The sequence below is a fragment of the Giraffa tippelskirchi genome, chromosome 1, assembly GCF_054371585.1.
Source record: "Giraffa tippelskirchi isolate mGirTip1 chromosome 1, T2T-mGirTip1v1.2.pri, whole genome shotgun sequence".
In the NCBI taxonomy this organism is placed as follows: domain Eukaryota; kingdom Metazoa; phylum Chordata; class Mammalia; order Artiodactyla; family Giraffidae; genus Giraffa; species Giraffa tippelskirchi.
In genome coordinates, this window is record NC_137275.1 from 160368131 (window position 1) to 160381519 (window position 13389).

General features: G+C 41.8%; 1 pseudogene across 1 annotated transcript in view; it reads left to right on the forward strand.

Annotated features, from left to right (window-relative positions):
• LOC145516332 (histone-arginine methyltransferase CARM1-like) overlaps positions 1 to 13389 on the forward strand; it is a 244702-nt pseudogene that overhangs the window by 121265 nt on the left and 110048 nt on the right. Inside the window, exon 5 of the transcript XR_014061308.1 lies at positions 10921 to 11031. The product of XR_014061308.1 is annotated as a histone-arginine methyltransferase CARM1-like (transcript). The remainder of the gene's footprint in view (positions 1 to 10920; positions 11032 to 13389) is intronic.

The following is a 13389-nucleotide window of genomic DNA, read 5'->3' on the forward strand; positions in this document are numbered from 1 at the left end:
CCCGCCCCCAATCCTACCCAGCATTAGGGTCTTTTCCAATGAGTCAACCCTTCGCATGAGGTGGCCAAAGTATTGGAGTTTCAGCTTCAACATCAGACCTTCCAATGAACACCCAGGATTGATCTCTTTTAGGATGGATTGATTGGATCTCCTTGCAGTCCAAGGGACTCTCAAGAGTCTTCTCCAACACCACAGTTCAAAAGCATCAATTCTTCGGCGCTCAGCTTTCTTCACCGTCCAACTCTCACATCCATACATGACCACTGGAAAAACCATAGCCTTGACTAGACGGACTTTTGTTGGCAAAGTAATGTCTCTGCTTTTAAACATGCTATCTAGGTTGGCCATAACCTTCCTTCCAAGGAGTAAGCGTCTTTTAATTTCATGGCTGCAGTCACCATCAGCAGTGATTTTGGAGCCCAAAAAAGTAAAGTCTGACACTGTTTCCACTGTTTCCCCATCTATTTGCCATGAAGTGATGGGACTAGATGCCATGATCCTAGTTTTCTGAACGTTGAGCTTTAAGCCAACTTTTTCACTCTCCTCTTTCACCTTCATCAAGAGGCTCTTTAGTTCTTCTTCACTTTCTGCCATAAGGGTGGTGTCATCCGCATATCTGAGGTTATTGATATTTCTCCCGGCAATCTTGATTCCAGCTTGTGTTTCTTCCAGCCCAGCGTTTCTCATGATGTGCTCTGCATATAAGTTAAATAAGCAGGGTGACAATATACAGCCTTGACGGACTCCTTTTCCTATTTGGAACCAGTCTGTTGTTCCATGTCCAGTTCTAACTGTTGCTTCCTGACCTGCATACAGGTTTCTCAAGAGACAGGTCAGATGGTCTGGTATTCCCATCTCTTTCAGAATTTTCCACAGGTTATTGTGATCCACACAGTCAAAGGCTTTGGCATAGTCAATAAAGCAGAAATAGATGTTTTTCTGGAACTCTCTTGCTTTTTCGATGATCCAGCGGATATTGGCAATTTGATCTCTGGTTCCTCTGCCTTTTCTAAAACCAGCTTGAACATCTGGAGGTTCACGGTTCACGTATTGCTGAAGCCTGACTTGGAGAATTTTGAGCATTACTTTACTAGCATGTGAGATGAGTGCAATTGTGTAGTAGTTTGAGCATTCTTTGGCATTGCCTTTCTTTGGGATTGAACGAAAACTGACCTTTTCCAGTCCTGTGGCCACTGCTGAGTTTCCCAAATTTGCTGGCATATCGAGTGCAGCACTTTCACAGCATCACCTTTGAGGATTTGAAATAGCTCAACTGGAATTCCATCACCTCCACTAGCTTTGTTCGTAGTGATGCTTTCTAAGGCCCACTTGACTTCACATTCCAGGATGTCTGGCTCTAGGTGAGTGATCACACCATGGTGATTATCTGGGTCGTGAAGATCTTTTTTGTACAGTTCTTCTGTGTATTCTTGCCACCTCTTCTTAATATCTTCTGCTTCTGTTAGGTCCATACCATTTATGTCCTTTATCGAGCCTATCTTTGCATGAAATGTTCCCTTGGTATCTCTAATTTTCTTGAAGAGATCTCTAGTCTTTCCCAATCTGTTTTTTTCCTGTATTTCTTTGCACTGATCGCTGGGGAAGGCTTTCTTATCTCTCCTTGCTATTCTTTGGAACTCTGCATTCAGATGGGAATATCGTTCCTTTTCTCCTTTGCTTTTCACTTCTCTTCTCTTCCCAGCTATCTGTAAGGCCTCCTCAGACAGCCATTTTGCTTGTCTATCTCAGTGAAACTAAGCCATGCCGTGTGGGGCCACCCAAGATGGATGGGTCATGGTGGAGAGGTCTGACAGAATGTGGTCCACTGGAGAAGGGCATGGCAAACCACTTCAGTATTCTTGCCTTGAGAACCCCATGAACAGTATGAAAAGTCAAAAAGATAGGACACTGAAAGATGAACTCCCCAGGTCAGTAGGTGCCCAATATGCTAATGGAGATCAGTGGAGAAATAACTCCAGAAAGAATGATGGGATGGAGCCAAAGCAAAAACGATACCCAACTGTGGATGTGGCTGGTGATAGACGCAAAGTCCGATGCTGTAAAGAGCAATATTGCATAGGAACCTGGAATGTTAGGTCCGTGAATCAAGGCAAATTGGAAGTGGTCAAACAGGAAATGGCAAGAGTGAACATCGACATTCTAGGAATCAGCGAACTAAGATGGACTGGAATGGGTGAATTTAACTCAGATGACCATTATATCTACTACTGTGGGCAAGAATCCCTTAGAAGAAATGGAGTAGCCATCATGGTCAACAAAAGAGTCCAAAATACAGTACTTGGATGCAATCTCAAAAACGATAGAATGATCTCTGTTTGTTTCCAAGGCAAACCATTCAATATCATGGTAATCCAAGTCTATGCCCCGACCAGTAACGCCAAAGAAGCTGAAGTTGAACGGTTCTATGAAGACCTACAAGACCTTCTAGAACTAACACCCAAAAAAGATGTCCTTTTCATTATAGGGGACTGGAATGCAAAAGTAGGAAGTCAAGAAACACCTGGTGTAACAGGCAAGTTTGGCCTTGGAATACAGAATGAAGCAGGGCAAAGGCAAATAGAGTTTTGCCACGAGAACGCACTGGTAATAGCAAACACCCTATTCCAACAACACAAGAGAAGACTCTACACGTGGACATCACCAGATGGTCAACACCGAAATCAGATTGATTATATTCTTTGCAGCTAAAGATGGAGAAGCTCTATACAGTCAGCAAAAACAAGACCAGGAGCAGACTGTGGCTCAGATCATGAATTGCTTATTGCCAAATTCAGACTTAAATTGAAGAAAGTAGGGAAAACCACTAGGCCATTCAGGTATGACCTAGATCAAATCCCTTATGAGTATACAGTGGAGGTGAGAAATAGATTTAAGGGACTAGACCTGATAGACAGAGTGCCTGATGAACTATGGACAGAAAGGTCTCCATTGGCTGCCATCTCCCGCTGGTAGACTGTGCCCCCGTGGGGTTACCTCCCTTACTCTCCAAGGTGCCCCTGGACTCAGGCCAGATGGGGGCTATAGTGTCTCAGTAGCAGTAGGAGGCAGGGGAGAAAGCGAACGTGGCCTCAGTGAGGTGGGCACTGTTCAGCTGTACCCATGCACAGTGTGAGGAACAGGAGGAGCCTCTGCTGCAGGCTCCATGAGCAGCAGTGGCTGTAGCAGCAGCAGTGAAACTCAGCTCCACTTTTCAAAGACCAGCATAAGCAATTTCTACAGCCGCTGCGGCTGGCCAGCAAGGCAAGAAAGCATTCCATTCTAGCTGCAAAAACTGAAGGTGTTGTAAACATCACCTCAGCCAGGAGCCCAGAGTCGATCTCTACCTTTTCTTATACTTTCCAGTTTCCAAATTCTTTAGTGTCTATGAAGCCAGCATTTTTGCGGCTCTTCTCTTCCCCATTGTCCTGCAGCTGATTCTTAGTTCTCATTCTTACTGTGTCTTTCCTGGAGTATTGCAAATATTTTCCAAATAGTTTCCCTACTTGTACCAGTTAAGATAACTTTGACCTCAAGTAGGAGGAAATTCTATTAAAATTGGCTGAAATGCTGGAGGTAGTGAGATTCTGAGGTGTTTTAATCCAATTCCTCTGAGCATCACATTTAAATTTAATCATTTCCAAGAAGGAAGTAGCATCTTTCTCGTGTGTCTGTCTTAAAAGGCAGAAAATTTTCCAGTAGCTCCCAACAGACTTCCCCTCTGGTCTTATTAGCAATATTGTATTACACACAGCAAAAAAGCCATCACTGGCAAGAGAAAAAGAACCACTTATGATTGCCCTGAACCCATCAGGTTCCTTTGTCTGGGACTTGTTCAGTTGCTCAGTTGTGTCCGACTCTTTGTGACCCCATGGACTGTGGCACGCCATTCTTCCCTGTCCTTCACCATCTTCCAGAGCTTGCTCAAACTCATGTCCATTGAGTCAGGGATACCATCCAACCATCTCATCCTCTGCCACACTCTTCTCCTTTTGCCTTCAATCTTGCCCAGCATCAGGGTCTTTTCTAGTGAGTCAGCTCTTTGCATCAGGTGGCCAAAGTATTGGAGCTTCAACTTCATCATCAGTCCTTCCAATGAATATTCAGGTTAATTTTCTTTAGGATTGGCTGGTGTGATCTTGCAGTTCAGGGGACTCTCAAGAGTCTTTTCCAACACCATGGTTCAAAGGTGTCAATTCTTTGGTGCTCAACCTTCTTTATAGTCCAACTCTCACATCCATACATGACTACTGCGAAAACCATAGCTTTAACTATATGGACCTTTGTCGGCAAAGTAATGTCTACTTTTTCGTACACCGTCTAGGTTGGTCATAGTTTTCCTTCCAAGGAGCAAGCATCTTTTAATTTCATGGCTGCAGTCACCATCCGCAGTGATTTTGGAGCCCAAGAAAATAAAGTCTTTCACTGTTTCCATTGTTTCCCCTTCTATATGCTATGAAGTTATGGGACCAGATGCCATGATCTTAGTTTTTTGAACATTGAGTTTCCCAGCCTGGGACTGGGGATGGCTAATCACACAGAGGAGGGTAAATCATACAGAGTGAGGTTCTGATAGGAAGGAAGAAGGGACTGATGGTGATTAGGAACTACCAGTGTCTGCTTTGCTACCTCTGATCTCTTGCCCTCCAATCTATGCCATACTGATGCTGCTGAAATCCAACTATGAAATAATTCTTCCACTGAAAACATTTTTATGTTCCTTCTTTGCTTAAGGATTAAGTCCAAGCTCTTAGTGTTGTATACAAGACCATTTATAATCAAGCATCACCCTTTGCTTTTGCGCTGTTAATTTCTCAACCATTTGCCCAACTTCTGTCCCTACCACACACATCATGCTCCTGAGAAAATTTGCTGCCTCCCAGACATGACAGGCAAGCCTGGCGTGCTGCAGTCCACGGGGTTGCAAAGAGTCGGACATGACTGAGCGACTGAGCAACAAACATGATCGGCTCTATCATTCATTGGTGCCTTCATATGCTTTCAGCTTGAAACTCCCGCCACTCCCTCCATTCACATGACACACATCAACATATCTGTCAGTTTTCACTGTTTGGGTCATCTCAATGAAGTCTTTGCCGACTCCTTAGTAGAGCAGACTATTCCTCTTTCATGCTTTCATTATGCCTGTTATAGAATACTATCATTGCTAGTAGAACACATTATTGTACTTCTCCCTACTAGACAGGTCATTTTCATCTCCGCATTTCCAGCATCTAGCAGTATTTGGCACAATGGGTAGTAGGAGTCACTGTTGATGTCTGATGAATGATTGCATGCCAAAGGCTTTAGAGCTGAATGAGCTTGTCTGAGTCTGTTGGCAGCATATGAAGGGGAATAATCATGGGGAGAGAAGCTGAGAGTAATCAGCATCTCTGTATTTTCCATAATAATAGAGAAAAGTAGTTGAAGAACTGGTGAAAGAGTGGTGAAAAGATTGGTGATGAGTTTATCTGTCCTCTGCCAGAAGAAACAAGGTGAGATGAAACAAGGGTGCTCTTAAGTATTAAATATTCATTATTTAAGTACAGGCAACTCTTTTGTTGAAAGCCAGTTTAACTGCAGAACAGTTGTAGAGTTCTGTCTTATGAGGAGCTGTCACTGAAGAACTCTTCTGCCATACTGAAAGTGCCAATTAGTTGAACAGGATTTAAACTTAGTTGTGGAGGCCCCAAAGGGATGTCTCCTATAGCTCTTGAGGTGATTTGGAATTTTTCTTCTCTGACAAAAGCCGGAGTGACAGGTGTGGCCTGCAGAAAGCTATGTAGTTCAGTTATTCTGTTCCTACCTAGAAGCTGTTCAGTCAGCCTATTAGTTAGCAATTTGGTTGTTGGAAGAGTTGGGTGTAGTCTGTGGGGTAGGAAGCCCATAACTATGAACTATGAGCCCATCATAACCCAGATAGCTATGATGATAAATTACATGACATTGCAAAAGCATGGGGTTCTTGTAACTTGGGATGGTTCGATGGTGGTATCTGTGGATGTAATAAAATAATATCTGGAAGAAGCAGCAATGGCCGTGAAATGCCAAGTGGTAGGACACAATTTAGGAGTATGAGGCATACAAAAATGACAGTTGGGGTTTGCAGTTCAGGGCAGCCATTGATACCCTCAAGCAGATAAAGAAACAGTGAATACATAACAACTTGAAGAATTGATTGTGGGATAGTCAGGATCTCAATCCTGGAAGATAGTTGTAAAACTGGTGGCGTGAAAAGAAGACTAAATGTGACCAGTATTATTGTAGCCTCAACGGCACACAGAAAAAGCTTTGAATCAAAACTGAGGGAAGTGGCTAATAGCATAACGTTTCAGTTAGGTACATTTGTTTTTATCTCATCTCTGCCATTGATTAAGCATATGACTTCAATTCCGTCTAATTTTCAGTCTCTTTATCTGTACTATGGAGAAAATAAGGGTGCCCACATTTGATAGTCATCATCATGAATAAATAAGGTAAAGGTACTAAACAAGCATAGTACAAAGTAAGTATAAAAATAATCGTGCATGTTTATTTTTTCCTTATTATTCCAGGGTAGTTTTGTTTCATGTTTTCATAAGGACCTGGGTGTTCTTTGTTAATTTTAACCTAGTAAATCCTGATAAATATCTCTGAACCCTCTTGGAGCTTTTTTAGCCCTGTCCAAACATTTTGCAAGATTTCTTTGCCCAGGAAACCGTAAGAGCGTGTAATTAAAATCATCTGTACATGTGAAATGACCTTATGTTTTAAATATTTTTTTGAACTTTAATTACAAAAAAATTCACAGAACTTTGAACCATTGTTACATGGACTGATTGTTGACTTTTCCCCATTAGTCCTGGCAAGGATTTCATACCGTTTTCTGCTGCTGCCCCATATGAGCCCCAAATTAGCCACTTCTGTAGTTAACTGCATGTGTATCCAGGGGGAGCTGAGCATGAATTCTCATGCTCATGTCTCATGTCTCTAGAGGAACATGGTAAACCAGAGCTAACTAGATTGTAATGTGATGATGGTATGGTACCATCAAAGGAAAGTCATCCTTTGAAGGGTGCTTATTAAGATCACAAGGCTGAAATGGATGTGTTATACCAGTAGAAGGTGTTTTCTCGTGGAGGTAATGGATTTGCACTGTATCTTTTGGATCATGGATATGTTCCTTCTCTGTGGTAGTGAGACCCATTTCTATTTGTTCAGTTTGTTTAACAACGATTTAGTCAGTGTCCTGAGAAACAGATAGAAGTCTCTCCTTTAATGAAGCTTAGGATCCAGATCAGGGAGCAGAAATTAATCAGATAATTCCTCCTTGAAAAAGTAGAACTGTGGTGAATGTTGCAGTGGGACGGCTTGAGTAGGTGATGATAAAAAAAGCATAGAGCTGGAGCACTCGACTTAGCCTGGGAGGGGAGCGAAGGTTAAGGAAATATTCCCTGCTGGGGAACAGAAGGAAGAGGTGGTGTAACAGCCAGGGTTCCTGCAGGAGAGACGCGGCATACCCAACAAGGTGTTTTAGGAGAGTTAAACGACAGGACCATTTACAATGCTGTGGACAGAATATAGGGAACCAGCATGAAATGGTGAAATTCCCTAGCACTAGAAGAGTTGGACACGACTGAGCAACTTCATTTTCACTTTTCCTTTCATGCATTCGAGAAAGAAATGGCAACCCACTCCAGTATTCTTGCCTGGAGAATCCCAGGGACGACGGAGCCTAGTGGGCTGCTGTCTGTGGGGTCGCACAGAGTCGGACACGACTGAAGCAACTTAGCAGCAGCAGCAGCAGCAAGAGTGGAGACCTGTTACCACCCCTAGGCCTAAAGGAGGAGAGAGGAAAGAGTGGTTGCTGGAAACCTGAGACAATAGAGCTGTAAGAAATGGAAGCCCAGCAGAGCTGTGGCTTTGGTGGAGGAGACACAACCAATTCATGGAGACCCAGGAGGGAGGAAGTCAGGAGAATAGGTCCCCTGACCTTGGGGTCCTCGCTCCCTCTGACCTCCTGTCATCCTTTCTCTTGGCTGATCCCAACCAGAGTCCAATAACATGGAGCCATCAGAAATGTTTAGTCAGAGTGCGGTGTGGTCAGACTTGCATCTCTTCAGAGTCCACGCTTCCCATTTGTCACTGTGCAGAAAGATGGCCACGATGCTGCTAAGAGCTGAGCACTGCATTCTCATCCAGCCCTGCCCCTTACCAGCCGTGTTACCTTTGGCTGAAAACAGTCTCTCCAAGCCTGTTTCCTTCTCAGTACAATGGGGCCCTAACCACGTACTCTGTATCCCAGGGAGTCGTGAGGACCACATAGAGAGTGTCAAGGGAACGTCCTTTGGAAACTACACACTGTTTTACACGTGAAAGGGGATTTTATGGCTCTTTTTTGTCTCTGCGGGGAGAGAGTTTTCTCTAGGATCAGGAAATATAAGGTCCTCAAGCATACCCAGTTCTGTGATGGCCTCCCAATGGTAGAATAAAAAATGGGCTCAATATAATCTTCTGTGAGGACAAGAAAATGTGATTAGTGGCAGCTCCAAGGCTTCCTGAGGTGCCAGATAAGAAGGTGTAAAAGAATTATCTGCGTTAATGCCCTCTCTCTTCCTAGTCTGGAAAACCCCAGTTGGAAAGGGCCAAGGGAGTCTGTTTCCATTAGAGGCTGAATATTTGCTTTGACTCTTTCATTTTTCACCAGAGATTGTATTCTCAGCCTCCCTCAGCTTTGTTTCCAGCATTTCATGGCTCTACGTAGACAAGGCAGAATGTCCGTCCCTCTCCGCTCCCTCTTCTACAAGCCCCAGACTGAAAATTCACTTGTTAACTTTTTAAATATACACACAAGCGGGAAACAGATGGCATTATTTGGATAATGCTAGAGAACGATCAGATTCTTTTTCAAGGGCTATGCTCTGTTTTGAAATCACCCAAATGAATAAGGTTGTTTTGACTTGAAATTAGTTATTGAAATAAGGTATTTGGGAATAGTTTTCATCTCTTCTCTAGATAGGGTCTGGGTCTGTCAAAGCGTCTTCCTACTTCAAGTCCTAATTTGGGAAAAAGTTGAACCACATCAGGCTCCCTCTCACCTCTTTTCTCTCTCTCCTCATTCCCTCTCTCCACTGTCTCTCTCCTAGTGGTTAAACATGTCTTTGCTTTTTAGTCTGCAGGATCAGGAGCACTGAAATACACTCCTCTAAGACGTGCCTCGTGAGACCCTAATAAAATGTTCCCTTCACACATTTCTGGGGCACCTGTCACCAGAGCAAGCAGGTGCAGTTTCTATCATGTCTTAATTTTGTATCCCTATTTTGGACTGAACTGAAGAATTGAAGGTGTTCTATTTTTAATTGAAGAAGATTCTGGAAAAGTTCTTCCGGGTGTGGTGTATCTTTTGAGGGGGCCGTGGGTTGCACTGTCCAACCTACAGAGTCTCTGTTCTTTAGCCAGCAGTCGTGAGTGTTCTTGCAGTAAACCAGAACCATGTGAAGATGACGCTCCTAGGGAGGATGGGGAGAAATAAATAGCGGTCTTTCTAAAAGTATAGGCAGCCTGACGGCAAATTCCAGAGACTGGGTGACATTTTAAATTGGTAATGCTCCTAATTACCCAGGCCCTATGAGACCATATGGCATACAGCCACAGCTCTAGAATTAATACAAGTGAGCACTGTGAGCCCGTTACTAACAGCATGTTCTCTTAGAATAATGGCACCAAATCTGTGTCAGCACAGTATGATATTGCAATTAAAATACACACACACACACGAATGTGCGACCTCCAATATTTCCCACTTTTTGGAAAATTTTTCCTGCTATAAATTTTTCCTGAAAAAAAAAAAAAAACAAAACTTTGTTTCCTGTCATTCATTGCCTCTTGGTATTGCTGGGTTAAAATGTCAGATTTATAAAAATGAACTTAAGTAACCAGTGTGTGATTTTATGAAACATGAGCTTGGAAGGCAGAAATGCCCAGATTCAACTCCTAGTTACCCTGCTTACTGCTAGGTGAAATTGGGCTCATTCAGTGTCTCTGATTTTCAGTTTAGTCATCTTACAAGTGGGCACGATAATGCTATCTACTCATACATTTATTGTGAGGGCTTGAGCCACGTGAAATGCCTTGCTCAAAGCTAGTGCTAAAAGATGCTAAGAATAAAAGATACGGCAGAAATACAGAATCCTAAGGTTTCAACCATCACACTGAGCTTTAGACCTCAGCTTCAGCAGTGTGTGGGGCCAGAGATCCAGTCCATACCATCTACCTCTTCCTCTCAGCATGCAGGTCCAAATATTGGCTTGTCCTTTTGTGCCAGTGAGTGGTGGTTTTGTTGATTTAAGTCCTAGAAGAAAAGTTTCTGTAAATTCTATCTGTCCACTGTCTTAATACCCTTCTACCCTTCATATAAACCACCACAACTTTTTTGAGGGGGTGCCTAGAATAAAAGCTTATATCCCAGTTTGTGTGGGTGAAAGACTTTATCGTCAGTTTTTTCTGAATATATATATATATATATATATATATATATATATATATATATATATGTAATTCTAAGAATTATTGGAGACAGTTTTCATTTTGTTCATGTTGATATTTAGGATAAGCAAATTCATTCGTGATGCTTTACTTTTATTGGTCCTAAATATCCTAAAAGCAAACCATGTAACAAAGAAACTAGTAATGATAGCAATAATTTGAGAAAAACCAATTATGTGCCAAGTACTTTGTACACACTTCATATTAATCCCTACAGAAAACCTTAAAAGGTGGGAGTTACTAACCATGTTTAACATATGAGAAAAGGGAGTCTCAGTGAGATTCATAACTTGGCCAAAGTAAGACTACTTGTAAAAATCAAAGCTAGTACTTTAATTGTCTGATCTCAAAGCTCTGGTATGTGTTTTCACCCCTTTTTGTCTTCTCATTTCCTTCCAGGTTGTTTTGGATGTTGGTTGTGGATCAGGAATGCTGTCATTTTTTGCTGTACAGAATGGAGCTCGTAGAGTCTATGCAGTTGAGGCCAGTTCAGTAGCACAATATGCTGAGGTAAGTGGTTGTATTTTTATAGGGGACTTAGTGATGGACTTTTCAAGGTAAGTCATATAAAAGAATTTTTTTTACCAGTCTGATCTTTTTTTCTGTTGGGATGTTATTGCTGAAGGAGCCCACCTTTATTGTAGTAATTGATAATGAAAACAATTATCTAAAAAAGTTCACAATATTAAAAATATACCAAAACTTTCTTCTTCCCTATCCACTGGGTGGCAGATGGGCAGATGGGGAAGGTAAATGCTTTCTTATCTTTAATGACCTACTAAGGTGAGGAGTCAGACATCCCTGGACCTAGGTTGATTTTTTTTTTTCAATGCTGTACTGACAGTAACTACACCACTCACTTTAAATTTCAGTTTTGGTTTAAGGGATGGTTGCTACATGGTAGTAGTTGGAGCATGGAGAGATGTATGTTTCAAGGAGCTTTTTCAGATTGCAGGTTCTGACTGGAGGACAGGGAGATGCTTGTTTTAAATGTGGTGCTCCATTATCATTATGAAATGTGTACAAATACTGGAGAATAAGTCAAAGTCAAGAGTCAGTAATAGTAGCTTTCAGTAATATTTGGAAGTAGTAATAACCCAATCAAGCTGCAGAGTTGGAAGTGTATGTGCACAAACGTGATCAGGGTGATGTGCTTGTCATTCACACCTGGAGGAGGCCTATGCTTAAATGAGGGCTGGAATTGCAGACAGAAAGGGAAGCTTGCCTGCTGTTTCTGAGGAACATCCTGAAACTTTCCTCTGACCTGGGACAGTTGGTAGCTCTGAGTGATGGCTGAGTTTGGATTGAATGACCCAGGAGGAACTGGAGACCAGTAGGCAGCATGCCGTGTTTGGAAGGAAGGAGTGCCAGGGCCTGATGGCCAGCATGTTGTTTCACTTCCTTCTTCCAGCAAGCCTTGGATAAAATATTTTTGGTCTTTGGCTTACTAACCAATTCTTAAGAGTCATTTTTATTAAATATTGAGTACACACAAAAGAATATTTATTAAATGTATACCTATTAATGGGGGCCTCCCCATTGGCTCACTGGTAAAGAATCTGCCTGCCAATGCAGGAAACGCAGATTCGATCCTTGGGTTGAGGAGACCCCATGGAGTAGGAAATGGCAGCCTACTCCAGCATTCTTGCCTGGGAAATCACATGGACAGAGAAGCCTTGTGGTCTACATTCTGTGGGGTCACCAAGAGTCAGACATGCCTGAGTGAGCACTCACTTACCATACATATTAATATTTGTAAAATGTGTACATTTGTAAAATATCAAGAATAACGATACAATGAATATGTGTCCACTATGTCTTTTAAGGAATAGGCTGTTAGTGTTTCTATTAAAGGTTCACGTGTCTTGTCCTGTTCACTCTTCTTTTCTGCCCTAAACAGAGGTAACCGCTATGTTGAATTTTTCTTGGTCATTTGCACGCTGTTCTTTATAGTTTTACCACATGTGTTTCTATTCCTAAAACAAATCTTAATGAACTTTCCATAAATGGGATCATAATGTATGTATCCTATAATTTGCTTTTTTAACCCAGCATGTTCCTTCTGAGGGTCATTTTGTTGATGCATATAGCCCTCATCAACATTGGATAGCATTCTGTTATATGAAATGCATTAAGTTGCTAGTGCAGTGTGCTGTGGATAGAATTTGGATGACTTACATTATACAAGTATTATTATGAGTATTCTTGTACACACTCTCCACCTATCTCAGTATATACCCAAGAGTAGAACTGATGGGTAATAGGTCATGTATACTTCACCTCTGTTCTGTGATGTCAACTGGTTTTCCAAAGTGGTGGCTCCAGTTTTCACTCCCTTCAGCAGATAATGAGCGTGCTGTTAGTCTACAACTTTGCAAGCACTTGATATTGTCAGGCTTTGAAATTCTTGTCAGTCTGGTGTTTATTACATATTTGTGGTTTTAATTTGTATTTTCTAACCACTAATGACTTTGAGCATCTTTGCATGGTGTTTGACCATCTCTTCTCTTCCATGAAATACCTGTTCCAGTTTTTTGGACGATGTTTCTTTTGAATTGTTTTATTGTCTAATTCATTTGTAGGAATGATGTGTATATTCTGGATATTAATTCTATTCAGTTTTATATGGGAAAAAATATCTTCTCCCAGTTAGTATCTCACCTTTTCTCTTCATGGAGTTCTAAATAAGATTTAAATACAGAATTCTAAAAAGAAAAGAAAAGAATATAAACTTAGATAGAGAGAACCCATAGATAAAAATGTCTCTGCTTCAATGTGTGATAGATTTCAAAATGCAGTCTTCAGCAGAAGGAACTGCATGTAGAACTTTGTCTTGGGGGTTGTGCATTCATTTAATCACATCTTCAT